Raw genomic sequence first — 24,744 nt, 5'->3', positions numbered from 1 at the left:
ATGGCATTGATTGGAAAAGAATGGGGCCCTGCAACTTGGAATGGGGACATGTGGGAAGACCCTGATGAAGCTGGGGAACCTGAGTTTGTAAACGCTGATGGACTATTTTTTTCCAGAATTAACAGCTTTCCCATCCCCAGTAGTGGCAACATCCTCTCCCAGACCCGTGCTGCCATCAGCCTTTCCACCTTTATCTGAGGAGATAAACCCTACTCTGCCTAAAGCAACAGTGATGACCTCCCCTGAGGCAGTTGCCAGGCACCCTCAGAAGCCACCCCCAACACCTCTGTTTGCTTCTTTATTGTCTGTTTTTTTTTTTTCTCTGTTTGCTTCTAAATCTATAACTATGCTAAAGTCCTGGTGGGCCCCTAGAGGTGAGGTTGAGAATGTGATGCATGAGGAGAAGTGCTACACTCAAAAAGAACTATTTGAGTTCTGTAACTTATATAAACAGTAATCTGGAGAACAAGCATGGGAATAGGTATTAAAGGTATGGGATAATGGTGGAAAAAACATAGAGTTGGATCAGGCTGAATTTACTGATTTGGGCCCACTAAGTAGGAACTCTGCATTTAATGTTGCAGCTCAGGGAATTAAAAAAGATTCTAATAGTTTATTTGCTTGGTTAGCTAAAATATGGATTAAAAGATGGCCAACTGTGAGCAAGCTGGAAATGCCTGATCTCCCTTGGTTTAATGTAGAGGAAGGGATTCAAAGACATAGTGAGATTGGGATGGTGGAGTGGATTAGTCACTTTAGACCTACTCTTCCCAGCTGGGAGGGTCCAGAAGATACAACCTTGACCAATGCTTTCTGAAATAAATTTGAGGGCAGCACCTGCATCTTTGAAGAGCCCTGTACTTGCTCATCTCTGTATGTCAGATCTAATGATGGAAACTGCAGTCACTCAACTACAAAATTTAAATACAACGGGAATTAATTGAATCCAGAGGTGACAGGGGTCAAGTGATGGCATTCAACCATCAAAGGCAAGGTGAGTATAGCTCTTGTAATGGACAGCAGTGGTGAAGCAGCAATCAGAATAGTCTGACTCCTGTAGCACTCTGGCATTGTCTAATTAATCACAGTGTTCCTAGAAGTAAAATTGAGAGTTCCAACTCAACTCTCCTGAGTCTCCAGCTTACTGCAAGGAAAGCCAATCTTGAGTACCAAAACTGAAGAACTTGGAGTCCGATGTTTGAGGACAGAGAGCATCCAGCACAAGAGAAAGATGTAGGCTGGGAGCCTAGGCCCATCTTGTCACTTCACATTTTTCTGCCTGCTTTATATTGGCTGGTGGCTGATTAGATGGTGCCCACTCGATTAAGGGTGGGTCTGCCTTCCCCAGCACACTGACTCAAATGCCAATCTCCTTTGGCAACACACTCACAGACACACACAGGATCAATATGGTATCCTTCAATTCAATCAAGTTGACACTCAGTATTAGCCATCACAAGTCCACCCCTTGTCAACTTGTACCTACACACATCTCCTGAGATCATAATCTTCAAATAAAGAAAATAATAAGGTCATAATTACACCTAGCACAACAACTATCCTTCATACAACTGGAATGCACCAATCCCCAACCCAAATACTATCACATAAAGTTAACAATACTTAAAGGCTGATATGAAGTCAATAAATCTTGTGTCACATGTTGAAGGAAAAGTTAACAAAATTAAGATATTTTCTTAGTACAAGAAGATATTTCTTTGTACAATGTACAAACATGTTTTTAACAAAAGAAGGAGGAAAAACTCATGACAACTGCAGTCCTTATTTTGGCAGCTGGTCACACAGCTGGTATTGATGATTACCTTCTTCTACTACCCATTCTGTATTCCCTTTGCCTTTAGCAAGTACCTCAGCAGGTAATTATTTTTTTTCCTAGTGGAGTGACCCAAACTTTCATTACTGAGGGGTCTGGGCCATTTGTAGTCCTTCCTGGATTGGGCTGTTGTAGTTTCCCATTGACCTTAATCACAGGGCATGGTAATACTAAGAGACAGCCTAACAGATCTCTTGTATTCCATGCATACTCTTCCTTACCTCTGCTATGGAGTAGTAGAATGATTTCATCTTGACAGTCTGGGTCAATCACCCCAGCCAACACTGTAACTCCCTTCTTAGCCTGTTGACTTAAAGGTCGGAGGAACCCAAAGTGTCCAGGTGGCAATCTAAACTTCTACTTTAATGGAATTGTTGTTGTGTCTCAGGGTGGCAGTATTCTTTCCTATGGAACTAAGACCTTTAGGCCAGCAGAATGTAATGTTATGGAAACAAGAAGCAAAAATTTTGCTAGAAGATCACTAGGGGTGATGGTGAGTGGTTCCACTCCACTTACACGCTTTGATTTCTGGACCTGTGAATCCTGACTTTGAGAAAAACAGTACCATATATTGGACAGTGATTCAGAGCATACATGGCCTTTTGGAGAATTTTTTCCCAGCCCTGCAAAGTATTGTCACCTAGTTGGCATTGTAATTGTGACTTCACAGGGCCATTCCACCATTCTATCAATCCAGCTGCTTCAGGATCATGGGAAACATGATAAGATCAGTGAATTCCATGACCATGAACCCACTGCTGCTCTTCTTTACCTGTAAAGTAAGTGTCTTGGTCAGAGGCAATGCTGTGTGGAGTGGAATACAATGATGGTGGATAAGGTATTTCATGAGTCCACAGATGGTAGTCTTGGCAGAAGCATTTTGCGCAGGATAGGCAAACCCATATCTAGAGTAAGTGTCTATTACAGTGAGAACAAACCTCTGCCCTTTCCAAGATGGAAGTGGTTGAATATAATGAATCTGCCACCAGGTAGCTTGCTGATCACCTCAAGGAATAGTGCCATATCAAGGGCTTGGTATTGGTCTCTGCTGCTGGCTAATTGAGCACACAGTCATGGTCATAGCCAGGTGAGCCCTGGTGAGTGCAAGTTCATGTTGCTGAGCCCATGTGTAACCTCCATTCTTGCCACCAAGGCCACTTTGTTCATAGGCTTATTAGGTGATGACAGGTGTGGCTGGTGAAAGAGCCTGAATTGTGTCTACAGAATGGATCAAATTTGGTTTGCTTAGAAAAAAACTGAGATAATTATTTTTTTTTCTCAAATTAAGGTTATTACATCCATGTATTTTTCTTTACGTGCTTTTAATGTCCTGTGACATTGAATTACAGGGCTTTGACTCATGGGTCTAAAAAGGACATTAAATCTTGGTAAATCTTAAATACTGACAGCAATTAAAGCCTCATCTTCAGGCCCAGTAGAAGATGCCAATCAAAATAGACTGTATTCCTGAGATATAGGGCTTGAAATTAAAACTATTCAACTCCTCAAGGCCCAGGAAGTATCACAGAAGAAGTAGGCAGATAAGATTGTAAAGGCTGATTTTGAGAAATAAAATAAGTTCAGTTTCTCTACAAATGTAACCATTAATGTCAAAGGCACACTGATGCAAGACCAACTTATGGGCCCTGTGTCAGATTAATAAGGTTTTTATGAAGCATTAACCAACACCTTAATAAAGCTTATAAAGTTTATAAAGGGCTTAGGGAAGTTATATCTTATGGTCAAGATTAAAATTTTATAGATTATTTATATAAAATTTTGAAAAATTTAATTGGCTTCATGCTGTTTTTTATTAGGGTTTATTTTTTGGAAAATTAAGTCTCCTAGCTCAAAGAATGAAGGCTTTTTTTTTTTTTTTTTTTTTTTTTTTTTCCAAATCCTTGAGTAATCACTTTGGTTAAATGGATGACTTATTTGACAATGACCTCTGATCCTATTTTGTGATAGCAAGTGTTTTATTTTTATTTATTTTTTAATTTTTTTATTGCATTTTAGGTTTTAGGGTACATGTGAAGAACATGCAAGATTGTTGCATAGGTACACACATGGCAGTGTGATTTGCTGCCATCCTCTCCATTACCTATATCTGGCATTTCTCCCCATGCTATCTCTCCCCAACTCTCCCCGACAGATCCCAGTGTGTGATGCTCCCCTCCCTATGTCCATGTGTTCTCATTATTCAACACCCACCTATGATTGAGAACATGTGGTGTTTGATTTTCTGTTCTTGTATCAGTTTGCTGAGAATGATGGTTTCCAGGTTCATCCATGTCCCTACAAAGGACACAAACTCATCGTTTTTGATGGCTTCATAATATTCCATGGTGTATATGTGCCACATTTTCCCTGTCTAGTCTATCATCGATGGGCATTTGGGTTGGTTCCAGGTCTTTGCTATTGTAAACAATGCTGCAATGAACATTCATGTGCATGTGTCCTTATAGTAGAACGATTTACAATCCTTTAGATATATACCCAGTAATGGGATTGCTGGGTCAAATGGAATTTCTATTTCTAGGTCCTTGAGGAATCACCACACTGTCTTCCATAATGGCTGAACTAATTTACACTCCCACCAACAGCGTAAAGTGTTCCTATTTCTCCACATCCTCTCCAGCATCTGTTGTCTTCCGATTTTTTAATGATCGCCATTCTAACTGGCATGAGATGGCACCTCAATGTAGTTTTGATTTGCATTTCTCTAATGACCAGTGATGATGAGCATTTTTTCATATGTTTGTTGGCCTTACGTATGTCTTCTTTTGTAAAGCGTCTGTTCATATTCTTCACCCACTTTTGGATAGGCTTGTTTTTTTCTTGTAAATCTGTTTTAGTTCTTTGTAGATTCTGGATGTTAGCCTTTTGTCAGATGGGTAGATTGCAGAAATTTTTTCCTATTCTGTTGGTTGCTAATTCACTCTAATGACTACTTCTTTTGCTGTGCAGAAGCTGTGGAGATGCAAGTGTTTTAAACCTTTGATATTTGACAAACGTTCCAAAATCAAATTATAAATTATGTCCTTTTTGACCTAATGAATCCTTTAAGATTTTAAATTCCCTAAGGTTTAAAAATGACACATTTAGTTAATATGTTATACAAATCACATAGGAAGCATCGTCAAATATGAAACAGTATTTGGCTTTTTTTGAGCTGTATTCATATAAATATGTTATTGGTATGTGTTCCAAAATAATGGGAAATTCCTATAATTCTGATATGACTTACTGGATGTCATCAGTAATAATTATAGTTATAATCATTAAATTATTGTGTGCCACAGAGGTAATAAATTTTCTCATCAATAGTGTCTTTGACTGTGGCTGCCCTAAAACTTTTTGTCATCCATACATAATTGTTGTCTTGTTTTGGTCCTCTTTAGAAGGTGGATTTATAAGCAGCTATAAAACTCTAACAGGTGCTCTTGAATGTAAGTTTCTGATAACTTTGGAGATTGTAACATCAAAATAGAGAAAAAACTTTCAGGACTCATGGATAGCTGACATATTCATAAATATCAAGCAAAACAGGAATTAACTGCATGTAGTGAAGTAACAGAAGACTAAAGTAATCTTTTTGACCTTTTGCTTAAAATGCTTCTGATTCTTTGTTTCATTTTTCAGAGTTAAGGAAACTTTTCTTTTGTCCTATTTACAGCTTTTAACAATTAAGTAAAGTATACTTCTGTGAACAAAAGTTGGAGCATATTTGTTTCTGTCTACCTGATTTCTCTAGAACTTAGAAACTATTTATGATTAGTCTTAATATATGGCAATGTAGTTAGGTTCATAAGTGCAATAAGAGTCTGTTTTCATTTGTAACAAGACACAACTGGAGAAACTGCTTATTTTACCAAGGCTTTGAATGAAATGATGTGTTTTCCTTTAAGAAATCAAACTTCACTTATATAGCCAATAAAAGCCCTGTGAGAAAATTGGCCTCATATCTTTTCTAAACAGTTCCTGTACAGGGTTCCTGAACTGTGGCAAGTAAAGAATGTCACTTTCTGATAGATGTAGGAGCCCCAAGTTATCTTGGGGCCTCAAGAGGAGCGAAATTCACCCAACTCATAGGTGTTTTATGGTACAAATCCATGGCTGGGCTCCACTTTTAAAAAGTCTTATCTGACATTCCTTCTATGGAACAAAGTTGCATCAACGCCAATTTAAAAATCCTATGTGAAAAATAATTATTCTTGCTGCACTTTATACAAATAATCCAACCAAGTATAACAAAGCAAATTGGTCCTAACATAATTTGTCTTTAGCAAAAATGGGAAACTAGAGGCAGAAAAAATATGTTTCAAACATTATAGCACACCTGTTTTTAGATTCTAGTCTTGTCTAATGTTTTTCAAATTTTATTATTTTCTATAGTTTGGACTGAATTCTAATTTTTCCTGGCTACATATCTTCAAAATAATGTTTTCAATTAGTTTCTTCTTTCTTTTCCTTTTTTTCCTCCATTTTTTCTAACTTAAAATCACTAAAAAATAAGCTGTGCTTTCTTAATGCCCTGTGAACTGAAGCTAGACAACTTAAACTTTAGAAGAAAATAACAGCAACCTATTTACATACATAAGCCATTTTCATACCTGCCTATTGATGTATGGACTTCAGAGTAATGTGTTCTATATTAATTTTCCAGGACTGTTCTTTTGTTTGTTGTTGTTTTTCTACTTTCCTTCCTCTATTTTGTTTTCATAGGATATGAGAGTTCACAACCTGCTAAAAATGGACTTTCCTAGTAACTCAGAACCTACCTGTCTAGAAATAAACCATCCTAGCCATGAGAGATCAGACAAAGGCTGAGACAAGAAACTCATTTTCTTTTAAAATGCTTTCTTCAAAAGATTTTAAAAACAAAAGGGGGGAAATGTGAAAGAAAAATGAATATTTGGGCCCCCAAATCTCTAAGCTAAAGGGAAAAGTCAAGTTGGGAACTGCTTAGGGTCAAGGAAACTTTTCTTTTAAGCTATTAACAGCTTTAGCAATTAAGTAAAGTACACTCCTGTGAACCAAATTTTGTTCAAATGGAAACAGACTCTTATGCAAATAACTATATTGCCATAAATTAAGAATGCTCACAATTGTTTCCAAATTCTGGAGAAATCAGGTAGAGAGAAACAAATATCCTCCAAATATTGTTCACAGGAGTATATTTTAATTGTTAAAAGCTGTCAGTAGCTCAAAAGAAAAGTTTCCTTGACTGAAATGGGGCCAATAGCTTTTGACTGTTGACTTACTCTATTCAAAGTCATCCTTCTGCTGACTGAGATAAATGTGTATCTGATTGCCTCCTTTGGAAAGGTTAATCAGGAACTCAGAAGAATGCAACCATATGCCTCTCACCTCCCTGTGACCTGAAAGTCCCCTCCCTGCTAGTTGTCTGGCCTTTCTGAATGGAACCAACGTATATCTTACATGTATTGGTTGATGTCTCATGTCTCACTATAAAGTATGAAACAAAGCTGTGCCCCAACCACTTTGAGCATATGTCATCAGAACCTCCTGAGGCTGTGTCATGGGTGCACACCCTCAACCTTAGCAAAACAAACTTTCTAAATTGACTGAGACCTGTCTCAGATATTAGGGGTTCAAAAAACCTATATGATATATGTTTATTTTGTGACAAGAGAAATAAGATAAAGATAATTAATATCTAGAGGAAAATGCATAGGTGATGCATGAAATATATAAGCTCATGAGGGGATTAGGAATAGGAATAGAGTGAAAGCATGGTGGGCAAGAAGGATGGGTGCATGAAATCTGGGTTGGTATAAGCAGTACAGCATTATTTATATTCAGCTATCTTCTGCTTGGGGGACAATTTCCAACTAATGGCTATTACTTCTAATCAATTTGTCCTTGATACAATTTACAAGGTATTTCTTTCCTTTTGAATTCTCAGCATGTAAAACAATGGTATTAAAGTCTTCTATTTGGTCAGCTACAGAAGGTTTCTTGAATTTTTCAGACTTGAAATCATAAACCTTAGAAGACTGGGTTCAAATCCTAGGATTCTTCCTTACTGGGAATCCTTTTATATTTCAGTTGCTTCATTAGTTGTTGCTGCAGTGAGAATGGGTGGACAATAATACTGACCTTATGAAATTTTTGTGAAGACAGAAGCACCTTATATGACAGCAGGCACATAGAAAATAGTCAACAAGGCAGCTGGGAGAAGTTATTACTTGTAAGATGAGCAATACCCAGATAAAAAAGAACACTATGAAATGACTCAACATACTCTGACTTGACTTTACTACAGGAAAAAAAAAAAAAAAAGAAAAAAAAGAACAAAGGAAGAACAAGTGCTTCCTTGCTAGGAAGTAATTTATGATGGTCAGAAACACTATGTCTGCTGTGCTCTGTTCTGTGAAGAATAATTTTTTTTTCTTTTAAAAAACATCTCTTAAATGCTGACTGTGTTCTTCTTATGCACACATATCAATGGGAAATTCATACTTAGAAAAATTGACTCCTTTGTGATACAACGTCAAACTTTTGACTCTAGTGCATGAGTCCTTGGAGGATGATCTTAAATTTAATAAAGGCAGAAATAGGAAGAAATTAAGAAATTTATTAACTATAAAAATGACCTACTTTCAGGTTTTACATTCTTTGGCATAATATATTAACTTATTTCCTAGAATATATTGCATTAACAGTATCACCACTACTATGACATTGATTCCTATGTAATCTATACTCCTATTTGCAACATTACTGTAAAACCTTGGATAAGCACTTACCATCTGAGCATTAGTTTCTTGTCTGAAACTTACAAATAATAATACCTATCTAACAGTGTTATTGGGGATACTAAATTAAATAATTGTAAAAATATTGGGCATTGTTTTGCATGTCCATAAGTGTTAGAAAATGAGACTAACAGCCTAAAGTTCCCTTAACTTTTCTTGATTCTAATTCAGCGGATTGTCAAGAATATAATTCAGTGAAAACATTTAATATTTTATCTCGGAGAGATCCAAGATGGCTGATGATTAGCAGCTCGGGCACGTACCTCCCAGTGAAAGCGCAAAGAACGAGAGGACGCCACACTTTCAGACGAATATTAGTTGCTCACGGACCACGAGATTCCCAGTGGAGGAGCTCCACGGGTCGCCAGGGCGACTCTTGTGGCCGGCGTGGCGGTTTTGCTGGTGCCTTAGCACGCCAGTTCTTGGTGCAGAGTCCGGATATTCCCGGGCAGAAAAGCACCATCAATCTTAACACCGCTGTTTTGGCCAGCTCAGTGGATTGCTCAGATTTCGGCGCAGGGAATCAACAAGTTGGACGTCAGAGACCCAGTTAGAAAGTCGGTAATTATAAAGACGACAGACGGACAAATATATAATGAAGGGAAGAAACCAGCGTAAAAAGGTAGAGAATACTCAAAATCAGAATGCCTCTCCCTCTACAGGGGATTGCAATTCCTCATCAGTAACGGAACAAGGCTTAATAGATTACACCGGTATTCCAATAACAGAAGCAGGTTTCCAAACGTGGGTGATAAGAAACTTCTGTGAATTAAAAGAACTTATTCTAACCCAATGCAAAGAAACTAAGAACCTTGAAAAAAGGTTTAACGAAATGTTAACGAGAATGGACAATTTAGAGAAGAATATAAGTGAATTGATGGAGCTGAAAAACACAATACGAGAACTTCGCGAAGCATGCACAAGTTTAAACAGTCGAATTGATCAAGCAGAAGGAAGGATATCAGAAGTCGAGGACCAGCTCAGTGAAATGAAACGAGAAGACAAGAATGCAGAAAAAAGGATGAAAAGGAATGAGCAAAGTCTACAGGAAATATGGGACTATGTGAAAAGACCTAATTTACGTTTGATAGGTGTACCTGAATGTGATGAAGAGAATGAATCCAAGTTGGAAAATACTCTTCAGGATATCATTCAGGAAAACTTTCCCAACCTGGCAAGGCAGGGTAATATTCAACTCCAGGTAATACAGAGAACACCACAAAGATATTCTTCAAGAAGACCAACCCCAAGGCACATAATTGCCAGATTTATTAGGGTTGAAATGAAGGAGAAAATACTAAGGGCAGCTAGAGAGAAAGTTCAGGTTACCCATAAAGGGAAACCTATCAGACTTACAGCAGATCTCTCAGCAGAAACCCTACAAGCCAGAAAAGAGTGGGGACCAATATTTAACATCCTTAAAGAAAAGAACTTTCAACCCAGAATTTCCTATCCAGCCAAACTAAGCTTTATGTGCGAAGGAAAAATTAAATCTTTTGCGAACAAACAAGTACTTAGAGAGTTCACCACCACCAGGCCTGCTTTACAAGAGCTTCTGAAAGAAGCACTATACATATAAAGGAACAACCAATATCAGCCTTTCCAAAAATATATCAAAAAGCAAAGAACTTTAACACACACACAAAAAAATTCACATCAACTAATGGGCAAAACAGCCAGCTAGCATCAAATGCTGGTATTAAACTTACATATATTTTAATTGGATAAAAAGCCAAAACCCATCGGTATGCTGCATCCGGGCCCATCTTACATGAAACAATACACAAAGACTCAGAGAGAAGGAGGAAGATTTACCAATTGAACAGAGAGTAAAAATAAACTAATAAACAAAAAGCAGCAGATGCAGTTCTCACCTCTGATAAAGTAGACTTTAAAGCAACAAAGATCAAAAGAGGCGAGGAATGACATTACATAACGGCAAAAGGATCAATGCAACAAGAAGAGCTAACGATTCTATAGATCAACGAGATAGAAAATTAACAAGGATATTCAGAACTTGAACTCAGACCCGGAACAAGTAAACTTAATAAATATTTATAGTACTCTCCACTTCAAATACACAAAACATACATTACCACCTCACACCTATTCCAAAGGTGACTATATAATTGGAAGTAAATCACTCCTCAGTAATCGCATAGCATTTCATAGGTTTAAATTAAATATTGGTTGGCTGTTTGTTTGTTATCTTCTTCCCTTACTCCTTCCTGATTACATCATTAAGTATAATTATCAGTATAAAAGAGGTTTTCAATACCCATTACTAAATTGCATTCTAGCCTGGGCAAGAAAGCAATACTCCCATTCTCTCTCCCTCTTTCTTTTCCTTCTCCCTCCTCCCCATTCTCTCTCTCTCTTTCTCTTCCTTTTTTCTCCTTCCTATTCTCTCTCTCTCTTTCTCTAAAAAAAAAAAAAAAAAAAAAAACTTAAAAGATATCCACAAAGAACTTCTCTACACTTACTTTTAAATTTCTTGGCTTCCCATATTCGCTAATATATCAAAACTGGTGAAGTTCTCACTTTACCACCTCAGAAGACATTTCTCCCTTCTGTTCATGAGTTCATCTCCAAAATCTTCCACAATCACCTCTTCTCCCATTTCCTCTGCACTTAGCCCTTTCTCCTAAAGTTTTTCCGCTAGTCTCATCCCTCACCATCACTATTCTAGACTCCTGAAGTAAATGCTGAACACATAGTTTCTCCTACTCTGAGAACATTTTTCTCCATGATTCACTCTGATAAGGGTTGGGAGACAAGGTACCCACATTGGAGAATCAGAATTGTTTTACAATGGCAGATACTAAGTTGATACTTTCTTTATTGGGCAGGGGAAGAAAAAGTCTCAGACTTATGAATCCCATCACCTAAAAAAAAAAAAAAATATATATATATATATTTTATCTCCATGATGATAAAGTCAAATAATTACATTTCTTTAACAACCTTCTGTAAGATACATTTCTTTATTGCTTTGAAAGATATAATCCTTCTTTTACTTTTGAAGTCTTGAAAAAACTAGAATAAAGAATTTTTAAAAGAAATCATGATTAGGAGATATTAACATGAAAAACAAAATAAGAGATTTTATTTATGAAGTAAATTTAAGAGTAAATGCAGATCATTTTAAACCCTGACTTATAGAAGTATAATGAGTATTCGTAGGGAAGAAATACATTGACAGTATGTAAAGCAGTAAGTTTTTTTTTTTTTCTGTCATGTAACTGCCAAAAGTCTTCTGATGATGAAAATCACAGTATAAAATTGGGTGGAAACCAAGGATATATCCTACCCAGGTAATAGTAGACTTTATCTTCTGATATTTCTCCTTTCCCTGACTGTTGCAACGAGGTGCTGAGTACTAGCTTTCTATGTAAAGGAGGTTGGGAGGTTGGGGATAAGAATTCATTTTAAAAGATGCACTATTGAGAATCTTGGGTCATTCCCCCAACAGGTAAACATGAATTAAAGCCATCTATGCTGGCATCAATATAGTTTGAAAAAATGTAGATTACCAGGCTGATTTGGATCACTAGAAAGCATTGAGTAAACATCTGTGTGTGGCACTATACAAAGAAAACAAAACAGAAATGTCCTGCTTCAAGGGCATAATTATAGGTGATTTTGATAAAGGCATTGTTACATCTAGGAAGTCCACAGAAGCCTGCTGGTTCCAGTTTGCCTAAAGTATGAGGGGATTCAGGAAAGAAGTTACTATACCCCATAGAGTTAGAAGGACCTTCAGGCATCCAGTGAGACTGCCAATTATGGACTGTGGTTCAGATTAAAAGAGATCTGGCAGAAACTGACTGCTAGAAAAGGGCTGTTGAGGCTCTTTTTCTAATCCATGTTTGAGAGGGCAAATGACAAGCACCCCCTTTGACTCAAAGGGGAAACGCAGAGTCCAGGATGTTTAACATTCATTAGGCAGTAGATACTGAACAGATCATGTAAGAGATGCCTATTTATTCATGTGAATGAAGTAGGTAATGTCTTAAACATGCTACGTAATTTGAAACATGTTGAAGACAGTTTTTGAAAGAATGTTTGATTTAATAAATGCTAAGAAAAAGGAGTATCTTCAAATGGGGGAGGGGTAGAGAAAGAAGACATATCTTCCTTTGTGTTCCTGTGATTCTCTAGGGTCACGGAAAAGTTATCTTTTAAAGATATGCAACATAAATTTTTTCTCTGACTTCTTAAACTGAAACAGAAAAATGACTTTCGAAGAATTTCAAAATAGAGAATCAGGTATTAAGATACAATGAGTTCTACTGCTGTTTGTTTCCAACTATGTAATGTAAAGTGCATCATGACCCTAGTAAAGTCAGCACTATGGAAGAGGTCCTTCTTAAGAAATCTGCTAGCACATCTGTTTCTCAAATAGGTAAATTGCCTGACTGTTCTTAGATACATTTATTCGATAATGGAAGAAGAAAATCTTGAATCATTTCTTTTTATACAGACATATTTCTCAATAGTTTGAAAGGACAGTTTTATCTTTGCAAATATGAATTAGTTTTCCAAATAACTGTAAAACTATTTTTTTCTTTGCTGTCACTCATAATTACTTGCGGAATCAAAAAACTGTTCAGTTTGTTGCTGCTTCTGAAAGCTAGAAAATAAAAATGTCCAGATCATTTTAGTTCAGAGATGTTAAACTCTAATTGCTTTGATAATTCTCTCCTAACAGTCAGTCAATTGAAAAATTTGGAGATCAAGTCAGTAAAAGTATTTCTATGAGTAGTGAATTTTGCTGCAGGCAATGAAATGCCAGTACTTCAGTAAAAAAAAAAGTAATATGAATCAATACCTCTGGAGCAGGTGTGCTTGGTAGGCAGTGATTCATAACCCTACATGCTGTCCAAGTTCTAGAACCCCTTCTGAGAATAGTGGCTGATGGTACGGAACAAACCTTATGCAGAGATTGCCCCTTAGTAACCTGTTGAGCCATCATCTTGGCTGGAGATTTGTATGGACCAGAGTGACCCAGGAGTTGACCCAGTACAGTGGATGTGGAGCTAAGTCCTCCATGATAGCTGTTTTACCTGGTCAGCTGTTCAGGCTCCACCTCAAGACCTACTGAATCAGAACTTGAATGAGCAATTTATGTTTTAACAAGTCCTCTAGGTGATACTATTGCAACTAAAGTTTGAGAACCACTGCTCTAGACAGAAGCACAGAGAAGGGGCATTTAATTCATCCTTGGGCAGTCAGGGAGGCTTCAAAAAAGAGTCATTAATTTTGATAGAAATTTGTGGGGGATGAGAGGAAGACTGTGATGGACTATGTTAACTACGCTTCCCGGGTCCACAAGGGGCGTGGTTTCAAAGGCAAGAACTTCCCAGTGTCATGCCTCCATCCACCTCCTCATCTAGGAACCTAGAGTTCTTTGTCTAACTTTTCCTCCTGCCAGCTAGGTAAAATTCCAGGTGAGCTTCCTTTGTTCAGAAAGTCCGCCAAAAGCCCTGGAAGGAGGGGCTTTGTTGTGGGCTCAAGTAACCAATCTGGGATCAGAGTCAAAGATCAATCACTCCAGAGGACGTTTGAAAGATGTCCTCTCATTGGACAAAAACATGAATGGGGGTGGGAATAACTTCAAAGGTAAAACTCCACTGCACCTTTCCTGTGGGGATTTCCTTCTCTCAGATTCCACTCTCACAACTATGTGGGAGCTGTCTTTCCATCTCTGCCTGTGCAGATATCCCCTTCAGATTCCTCTCTCATGGCAGTGTGGGAGCTCTCTCTACTTCTCTCTCTTTCTCTCTCTGCCTAATAAATCACTGTCTGCAAAACTCTTTGGGTCCAATATTTACTTGACTGATAAGCTGACCCCCGCCAGGGCCTCTTCCTCATTCCTGGGGCCAGGGAGCCCAAGAACCTCGGACCATGGGGTGGGGGGAAGGGAGGAATCAGACGGGGAGGGAGCTGAGTGCATCCCTCTCCCGATCAGGGAATTGGGAGCTACTTTCGGACATCTCTTTGCTCTCCTTTTTATCTTGTGACCTGGTTACAATCAGAATGAGTGCAATATAAAGAGCAAGCATTTAAGTAAAAATATAGAGGGAATTTATTCTACAAAAGATGTAGTTATGAAAAGGGAATATTAAGTGTATAGGCAAAATACTGGGAAAGATGAAAAATTCTTGTAGACATTGTGTGCCATGAGAAGTATCAACATCTTTGAAGAGCCACTTAAAGTAAGTGGAGTAGATGACTGAAAGAGATCACAGAGGAAGGAGGTTGTAAAAGCCAACGTAGAACTACAAAAGAGAGAATGGATTCAACAGTTTCTTATGAGGTATATAATTAGCAGTGTTTGGTGTTTGATGGAAAGAAGCAGAACAGGAATAATAAGATGAGTACCAGCTTTCCTGGATGGATGAGAAGAGGACAGTATTGTTATCACATAAGATATGAGATGAAGAGGAGAATGTGTATGCAGTGCATGCACATGCACACATTTTTATATGCTGTTTGCAATGCTATAGGACCTCTTAAGTTTGATATTCATTAGGAGATTAAATTTTATGTGTAAGTCCTAAAGAGAGTGCAGGCTTGAGGTTATACAAGTCATGAGAAAGGGCAAGATTCCTTAGGACTGCAATATGAAGCTATAGAAGTTTTGCTTTCCTTAACTACTTTTATCTCATGGATCCTCTTCATGATCTGAAAGAACTATTGAACCTCTTCCCAGAGAAAGGCACTCACAGGTAAAACTCTGCCTCCAATTTCTATGTTTATGGACCTCTGGGAGCTCATTCTGTCATATCTAAGGACTCAGATGAGGAATACTTGATGTGTAGTTCCAGTTGCCATGTGGTTCCAGAAGCTTTAGAAATGGTGATTAAAATACTAGATCAAGGTTGTGTAAGTAAATGCTGAATACATGTTAGATAACAATAGCAAAATAAGTGTTTAGTATTTCAATTTTTCAAAGATGAACCTAAGCCTTCTCATTTCCCTCCTTCTTTAATCTCTCCACACTATACGCCTTATTCCAGTTAGGAAAAACAAAAAACAAACAAGAAACAAAATAAAGCAAAACATCTTCATGTTTCCTCTGTCCATACGATCCAAATCTCTTTGCTCTACATCCTTAAGCTGGCTTTGTTTCTTTCATATTAGAATTGGGGACCGTATTGTCTAGTATAGTTTTTTTTTTTTTTTTTTTTTTTTTGCAGCATATAGGGGAAAGGTCATGGGCAAATGGTGCTATTTCAAACCATGATTTTTGGATCTAGGCTGTGTAATTTATGAATTATATTACCCAAACTTTAGTATCTTGACTTCTGAAACTCAGTTTCCTCATCTGTAAAAAGGGTTAATGGCTCCTATTTTGCAGACTAGCAAATTGAGATTAACCAAGTTAGATTTGCAGGAACATTAAGCAGAGAGTACTGTATATAGCATGTCTTCTCCTAAATCTTAATCAAGGCCAAGATGTGAGAGAAGTGTTCATGAAGATTCATAAAACTATTTGGTTGCTGAACCATTCCAGGACATGTAAAAAAATGAAGAAAGAAAATATCTACCAGCTCTCTTCTCAGGGAACATGTTTGTCTTTGGTTGGAAGGAAATACTTTGATAAGCCGCTTGGAGTGTGAGGTGAGTTGCCTCCTTCCCCCAAGGAGTATTTTGAATAAAAACAGATGATCATTAAACTGCCTCCCTCAGAGGGTGGGTTCAACTTAAAAAATGAGCTTTAATTTGTTAAGTAGGTTGTGCAGAGCAAAGCTGAGGCCCCATCCCTGGCTTTAACATTCCCTACGCTGCCCCCATGAGACTCACAGCTTCTTCTCTAAATAAATGTTAAATAAATAATTTTAAACCTATTGAATTAATATTATGCAACTTGGCTAACCACCCTGCATTTTTGAATGCTTGTTCCCATAGTCTTAGTGTGGCTAAAATATTGGGATGAAGTTAGTTGTGGGAGTTCAACTGAAACAGAGAGAATAGATTGGATGTATATGACCACATAGGTTTCTCCCCAGGTAGTGCAACTGATACGTTGTGCTTTGCTAAAGCAATATTCCCGGGCTTGCTCTGATTTTATTTTGAATCATGTTATAAAGAATTAACATGATGCTCCTAGAAAATGTTAGAGACCATAAGAAGTGTTCGTAAGTGAGCGTGACAAGACGGGTGGGTTTGGATGTGCTAAGGTAGTCCTATCTGCAATTGGTTCTAATTTTTATAATTCTGAGTAAAATGTTTTTGTGAGAAAAAAAGGTATAGTGTTTAAATGTTTGAAAACCCACTTGAAAAATTTGTGAGGTTTACACTCGTGGAACAAACAAAAACCATAACATAATTTGAACAATTTACACCATTGATTTCACATATTTATATTTCAGTTTTAGCTCAGTTTTGAAAGTTTTATTTCCCCTTTGGCCCCATCCCTCCATAAGCCTTACCTATGATAGTTTCCTCTTCAATAAGAAAATAACAAAAGCCCTGCCTCTATTTTATAGATTGTGTGGCAAATGCATGAAATTACAGAGTGTAGTGTTGGCTTTCATTTTTTCAAACTATTTTCTGATTTTTGTTAGCTTTCCTCTGTAGTTAATTTTCCCCCTTGAAGTGAACACTTACATTTTACCAGTTACTTTCTAGTCTCATCTGTCTTCCCACTCTTCTGACCAAATCTCGCTTTATGTCTGACCAAGCCACATGGCTGTGATGGAGGGGAAAGGACTACTCTTCTCCATGTGAAGGGTAAGACCCAGAGAAAATGCACAAATGTCAGAGTGAAACTTCCATTTCTGGGAGGAACAATGGGTGTAAAAAGAGAAGATATTCCTTGATTCTTTTTCTTTCTTTTAAATGAAGATGCATGTGTTTAACTTGTGGAAGATACCATGGAAAGGTTTCAAAACAAGAGATTTGTTAGATTTACTATGGATTCATTGCAAAAGTTTACAAATTAATGACTGTAAAATGGGGCTTAAATCTTTGGTGATCAGAACATTATCTCAGGAAAAGTCTGCTCTGGAATGTGTGCTATTAAGCCCTCTCACAAATCACTGTGAAGATGAGAACTTGAAGGAGTATAAGACAAATTGTAGTATATTGCTTCTAAATTTACTACACGTTTATCCTTGAAAGTTCCTTGAATCAATTTTAGAACTGTTTTGAATCAGTGCCTATGAAAAGAGTTACCATGGGCCAACATATTTTCCTTTTGATTAGGGAACACACATAATTTAGAGAAATAAAGGTGACTCTTAGAAACTCTGTTTAATGGTTATTAGTTACAAACTTCCTTTTTATTAAAATTAGCTTGTAATAAGAAGAGAAGCCACTTGATAGTATAAATTAGTTAGCTTGAATTGATCTCCTTTTATTTTTCATCCATGTTATAGAAGGAACTCAGTAAAAAAGCAGGAACTTCCTTGAATTTCCAAGGGTAGATATATTTGGGAGTATTATTGCAAAGGATCATGGGGAAGAGAGAAGGCCTACAGTAGTGCAGAGAGAAACTGTGATATGGGAAAACATGAAAGACAAAGAACAGATGGAAAAGTCCCACTGTTTTTAGCCAATTCCAACAAGAGCTGATGAAATTTTCTCTGAAATATTCTGCTCCATTCCCCTGTACACACACACACACACACACACACACACACACACACACACACACCCCAGAGGTTTCCATTAAAACTGGAAGTTTCAGAACCATAGCTAATCTGCAATGTAAGCACATGGAATCAGAAAGGCTAATGGATTCCATAGTCATCAATAGTCATCAACCACCCTCCTGCTTTGGATCACAGACCAGGGGGGCCTGGTCTGAACATGTGAAATAAATGTAGAGATTACATAATGCAGCTTTAAATTATAGTTCATTTTAAACAGACCACTGTTAGTAAAATCCTGTGTGTGTGTGTGTGTGTGTTTGTGTGTGTTTGTGTGTTTCTAAGGATATGAGGTTTGAGGAAGTATGATTTATGTGATCTGGAAAAATCCTTACAAATGAATTCCATCCCACCCTCTCAAGGAAATACAGTGATTGTGGCAGCTACCAGCATAAGCTGTGTTCTATTAGTAGTCTATGATCAGTACCACTCTGCTGCTTGTCTTAGCGGCATAGTATATAATAACAAGAAGCCATTAAAATAAGTGTTTATAGTTAAGTCTCGACTTGTCACACAAGAGGTTTTTTGGTTCTGTTGAATGGAAAGAATTGTTTCTCTAATACACTTTTAATAGCTTAATAAGACCTGCTTAACTAAATGCCATATCTCATGTTCTGTGAGAAAATATCTTACCTCAAAGAACAGTCGAGAGTGTCAAGAAGGGATGCTAGAAGAACGCGGTTCTCATTTCTTGAATTTTCTCTTTTGATACTTATCAGTACTATGAGTAAGCAGAGGAATGTCTTAGTAATAAGGGTTGACAGCGCTCCAAAGAAATCAATGTAATAATGAGACAAAAGCATGAGTCAAATAGAGTTGGAGGTCACTGACGAATGAGTTTCAGAATAGAAAAGACTTCAAGTAGTAGAAGAAGTTTCTCTTTATCTTTTTCAAGCTACTATATATACAAATTAAAACTAAAGTAGTCCTCTCTTCCTTGGTTTCAATGACTATAAAGCAAAAGGACATATACCAGATTTGCCTTGGTTGCTACAATCAATTCATTGTTTCCCAAGATTTATAATCTTCTGAGATACAATATTCTTAATTTTTCCAAAGATTTTCATATTATGTATTAGTCTCCATGAAATTTATCCGATTGTATCAATTTCATAAAGTATACTTCTTTTATAAGTACTAATTTTCACAGTGATGTAAGAAAAGATATAAGAAAATATGCTATTTTCTGGCCAGGCACAGGGGCTCATGCCTGTAATCACATCACTTTGGGAGGTCAAGGCAGGTGGATCACTCAAGGTTGGGAGTTCAAGACCAGCCTGACCAACTTGGTAACACCCCATCTCTACTAAAAATACAAAAATTAGCCAGGTGTGGTGGCATGAGCCTGTAGTCCCAGCTACTCAGGAAGCTGAGGCAGGAGAATTGCTTGAAGTCAGGAGGTAGAAGTTGAGCCAAGATCGTGCCACTGCACTCTAGCCTGGGTGACAGAGCAAGACTCTGTCTCCAAAAAATAAATAAATAAATAAAAATGCTACTTGCTAATATAAAAACAATGATCAATTTTCCATATATGCATGTACAAACCTATACATGTCTACAAATATTCAGTTCATATTCTTTAATTCAAGAACATACAGTCTGCTGTCCATATCTGTGGGTTCTGCACCGATGCATTCAAAGAACTGCAGGTTGAAAATGTTTGGAAAAACAATGGATGGTCACAGAGATTTTCATGTCATTATTTTCTAAGCAATACAGTATGCCAACTATTTTGTATTAGGTATTATAAGTAATCTAGAGATAATTTAAAGTATGTAGAAAGATTGTGTAGGTTATATGCATAAAGTACACCATTTTATGTTACAAACTTGAGCATCTATGGATTTTGGTAATGGCAGGGATGTCCTGAAACCAATTCCCCAAAGATATGAAAGGACAAGTATATTATATTTTAGGAAGTTCCTTGCAGTTCTATCAGTTTGAATTCAAGATATATTTTTAATAGATAAAATTTTATAGCCTGTTTGACTCTCAATATTACTTAGTACTTAAAATCTTTTTAAATCCAAAGTGCCTATGAAAAGGAATATTTATAATGCTTTTTTTAAATCTACAGCTGATTTATAAAAAATGCATTTCTGGTTTCAACTCAAGACATAGGAACATGTCTTTTTTTGTTCTCTTACTCCTGGTCATATCAACAGTTCAAGAGGTTGGGTGTGGTAGGGGTGGGATGAACACTGAAAATGAAGAAATTCCCATCTGTGTCTGTTTGTCATCTCTATTTGTATAACAAAAAGTAAACTGCTAGATAAGTGACTACTTAGGTATTCTAAATTGGCATGGATTGGCGTTTGGAAGTAAACTGTAGCACAATATAGAAAGCTTTAAATTGGTAGCTCTCAGTCTAATTCACCCTTCTAATTAATTCATTTTTTAAAACCTATATTGTTTGTGATTAGATTGTGAGTCTTTCAAAGAAATGCTAATTGCTTCATGTCTGAAGAAACTTCATCCCTCAGAGTAATTTCAATTTTCTTTTGACTATTAAGTTTCTGGTGGCAGGAAGGCTTAATTTGGCAACGCTTGCATTTTAAAAGTTTAAGATGAGAGAAATAGAAGGCCACCAAAGAACCATGCTGAAATCAAAATAAGTTCTAATTCAAAAATTATTCTTTCCAGCCCCCAGGAAGAAGAAAAATTGCAGTTAGACCTTTAATGGAATAATTGCAAACATACTTTCTCTAGATCCCTAAGAGAATAAATGATTTTTCCAACAAAGTATTTTATCAATAACCAGAAGTTTTCAAATACATATGTGATGTTTACCTTTATCAAATCATTGCTCAATGGTTTCACAGATCAGCTGAAAGTTTTTTAATGAATTTGTTTTTAGATTTTCAAAATGATTTTTTTCTTTAATTTTGCCTGGGAAATTGTTTAAACGAATCAGTATTCCACAAACCATAGTGGAACAAAACAAGCTGACATTTTAAATAAGGCAACTGGCTTTCATACTCCTAAAACTTCTTATACAATGGATTAATTTTGCTTTCTTGAAATTCTAGCTATCTTGTTTTTCACAATGCAACATTGTTCTTGGTTCTCCTGCTTCCTCTCTGGTCTTCATCTTTTTGTTTGTTTGTTTGTTTGATCTCTTTTGTCCTCATCCTCTTCCTAATTTCTAAACATAAGTCTTCCTCTCAGGGTTGGGTCTTTGTTTTCAATCTTTCATACTTTACTGCCATGTGCCCAGGCTCAGCCTCTCTTCTAAGCCATGGCCCTCTGTACTTCTTCCTGATGTGTTGAAAAACAAACTCATCACATCTTCTTCAAAAGCATCCTGCTTTTTTTCCCACTAGTTTCCAGACTCTGTTAGTAATAGAACCATTTCCTCAGTCATACTGTCTCTTTAAGCATCTCAGATGTCTCTTATTTTCTTCTAGTTCCTAGGTCAATCACCCCATCATTGCATCCATCTTCTCTCTTCTATTTCTTCGTTCTTACCATTGTTTCAGGCAGTCATTTTCCCCTAGGATAATATAATGAAATGTAATTGACATCCCTACTTCTTGTCTCTCCCACACTGAATTCTATGGTAACACCTACAAATCAGTCTTCCCAAAATACTGGATTAGCTATGTCAATTCTCTACCAAAAATCCTTACGAGTTTGCCATTTTCTGCCGCATAAAGTACAATATTCTCATCCTGGAACACAAGTCCATCCAAATATGGGCCTACCATGCTTTCATCCTCCCACAGTAATGTGAATCTCAGCCAAATGGTGTGGTTGGTATTCCTAGGACTAACTTTGTGATTTCCTAACTTTTTGTCTTCATCAATGCTTTTTCTTTTATGAGAACTTTCCTACCCTATCATCTGCTTCAACTTGTTAACATACTACTTAATTTTCAAATGCTACCTTCCACATGAAGCCTTCCTTCAATTTCTAGCCAGGCACAATTCCTTCTGTTTCTTTTATCTTTCTCTCTCCATAGCATTGTGCTTGTATGTTTCTAGTGGTACCCAACCTTGTTCCACTTTGCATTTTAGCTATTTGAGGATGTGTTTACTTTAATTCAATACATTTCAATACATTTTTTAGTTACTCATATGTAAAATAAAATGAAATGCACTTATTATACAGTGTAAGGTCTCTGAGGGAAGGACTGGCTTATTCGTATTTGTCTTTGATGTAGCCCACCTCAGGGGCCTAAGCAGTAATAGATGCTTTAATTACTATTGGTTTTGCTGAGTTGTGAAGACAGCAATGCTATTTAGTATATGTACATTTAGACCTAAGTTTGCTCAGCAGTTGTTTAAGGCATATTAGAAAACAATCCAAGATTTAAATCCTAAGAGATATCGTTTTTCAGATTTTAGAAGTCAAGATGGTTCTTTGAAGTTTTCAATTTTCTTTTTAATGAAATGAAAATAAAGCTGATACAGTGGAGCCACCATGTTAGGTCTGAGGCGGCTGCCGTAGGCAGAACGGAGCCTGCGGATCGCTTCACAGCCTCGTGGGATCTGCGGAATCCACCTCTCTGCGAGTACCCGGAGCTCTCTGCGAGTACCCGGAGCTCGCAGCTGATTTATAAAAAATGAGCACCTTCCCTCCGCAGCAAGATCAGCCGCATCTCCAAGGCAGAAATCTGCTACGAGGGCATCCTCTGCACCGTCGACACCGAGAACTCCACGGTAGCCCTTGCCAAAGTTCCCTCCTCTGGTACAGAAGATAGATCGTCCAATACCACCTCGAGATGAAGTACTGGAATACATTGTATTCCAGAGGAGCGACATTAAAGACCTCACTGTTTGTGAGCCACCAAAACCACAGTGTTCTTTGCCTCAAGATCCAGCTATCCTGCAGTCCTCACTAGGCTCATGAACTTCATTCCAGCGTGTGGGTTCTCGTGGGCCTTTCGGCAGGATTCCCACATATGGTCAGTTCAGTCCAAGTTCCTCAGTTGGGCAGCAGTTTGGTTTGGTGCTGTTGGTGTTGCTGGAAGATCTTTGACATCCTTTGGAACAGAAACATCAAACAGTGGTACCTCACCCCAAAGTAGTGTGCTTTGTACAGGATACAAGATCTCTAAAAACAGTTATCTCAAGGTCACTCAAGCCCTCAGGCCCTTTGAGAAAAGCCCAACCGTGGAGCAAGCAGTGAAGACTGTCTTGGCCCATTTACCTGCTCCAGCACCTGTTGGGAGAAGGAGCCCTGTATCAGCCAGGCCTTTGCCATCTACCAGCTAAAAAGCAACAGAGAATCAACAGCACAGGTGAGTTGAAGTACACATGTTTCAAGACCAGTAAATGAACAACTCAGAAATGATAGCAAGAGACAAGTATCTACAGGTGCTCCTTCAGCTCCAGGGTTAGGGTGTGGGGTTTAGCAGGGTTGCAGGAGAAGATTTGGTAATCTGCAAGATGGGCCAATGAAATTTGAGAGAGGCTTTGACTTTGCAAGTGCAAATGCACAATTCAACAAGGAAGAGATTGACAGAGAGTTTCATAATAAAAGAAGATAAACTTGGCCAGGCGAGGTGGCTCACACCTGTAATCCCAGCACTTTGGGAGGCTGAGGTAGGTGGATCACTTGAGGTTGGGAGTTCAAGACCAGCCTGACCAACATGGAGAAACCTTGTCTCTACTAAAAATACAAAATTAGCTGAGCGTGGTGGCGCATGCCTGTAATCCTAGCTACTCAGGAGGCTGAGGCAGGAGAATTGCTTGAACATGGGAGGCAGAGGTTGGGGTGAGCTGAGATCGTGCCATTGCACTCCAGGCTGGGTAACAAGAGCGAAACTCTGTCAAAAAAAAAAAAAAAAAAAAAATCTATACTTGAGAAGAGAAGCCTATAAATGGTGAAGATGAAGGTGACTCAGGAGTTGATATCCAAAACAGTGAAGGAAATGCTGGTGAAGATCCACTTGGACCTAAATGCTAGTAGGACAAAACTAAATCCTACTTTGATCATGTTTCCTGTGAAGACTTTTGAGAATGGAGACTAACCTGGGCTGAAGAAAGAAAATTAAATGCTAAAACATTTGGAATCCCAATTTGTCCAAACTGTGACCGTGGGAGATACAGAGGCAGAGGAATCCTTGGTTTCTGTGGTGGCAGAGGGCATGGTGGTGGCAGACGTGGTACTTTCGCCATCCCTTGAGGATTTTTCAGTGGATTCAGAGGAGGTCATGGGGGTAAGGGAGTTTTCGGATTTCGAATATAGGAAAGACAACAAAGTTGCTGCATTGTCTACAAACAAATCTTTGAAAATAGGTGAATTTTCAGCTCTTCATGGTTCTGAAAATTGATTTCAGTTTTTGCGAAGTGTGGAGAAGTGAATTTGCTGTACATTTGTCATCAGCACTGGGCTTTGTTTTTTGTTTGTTTTTTGCTTAATTTCAAAGACAAATACAGTTACTTTTTGGTGGGGAGAAAGACTAATCTTAAGTAATGAACATAAAATACATTCAGAATAGCAGAAGGTTAAGTCATTTCTTATT

General features: G+C 37.7%; 1 pseudogene; it reads left to right on the top strand.

The window, feature by feature from the left end:
- LOC105715679 (protein LSM14 homolog A-like) lies at nt 1–23,766 on the top strand (annotated as a pseudogene).
- Nucleotides 23,767–24,744: the final 978 nt, after the last annotated feature.

The sequence above is a fragment of the Aotus nancymaae genome, unplaced genomic scaffold, assembly GCF_030222135.1.
Source record: "Aotus nancymaae isolate 86718 unplaced genomic scaffold, 86718_ANA_hifiasm-v0.15.2.pri h1tg000040l, whole genome shotgun sequence".
NCBI lineage: Eukaryota > Metazoa > Chordata > Mammalia > Primates > Aotidae > Aotus > Aotus nancymaae.
The sequence above is the reverse complement of the archived record's forward strand: the minus strand, read 5'-3'. Positions and strand labels throughout refer to the sequence as shown.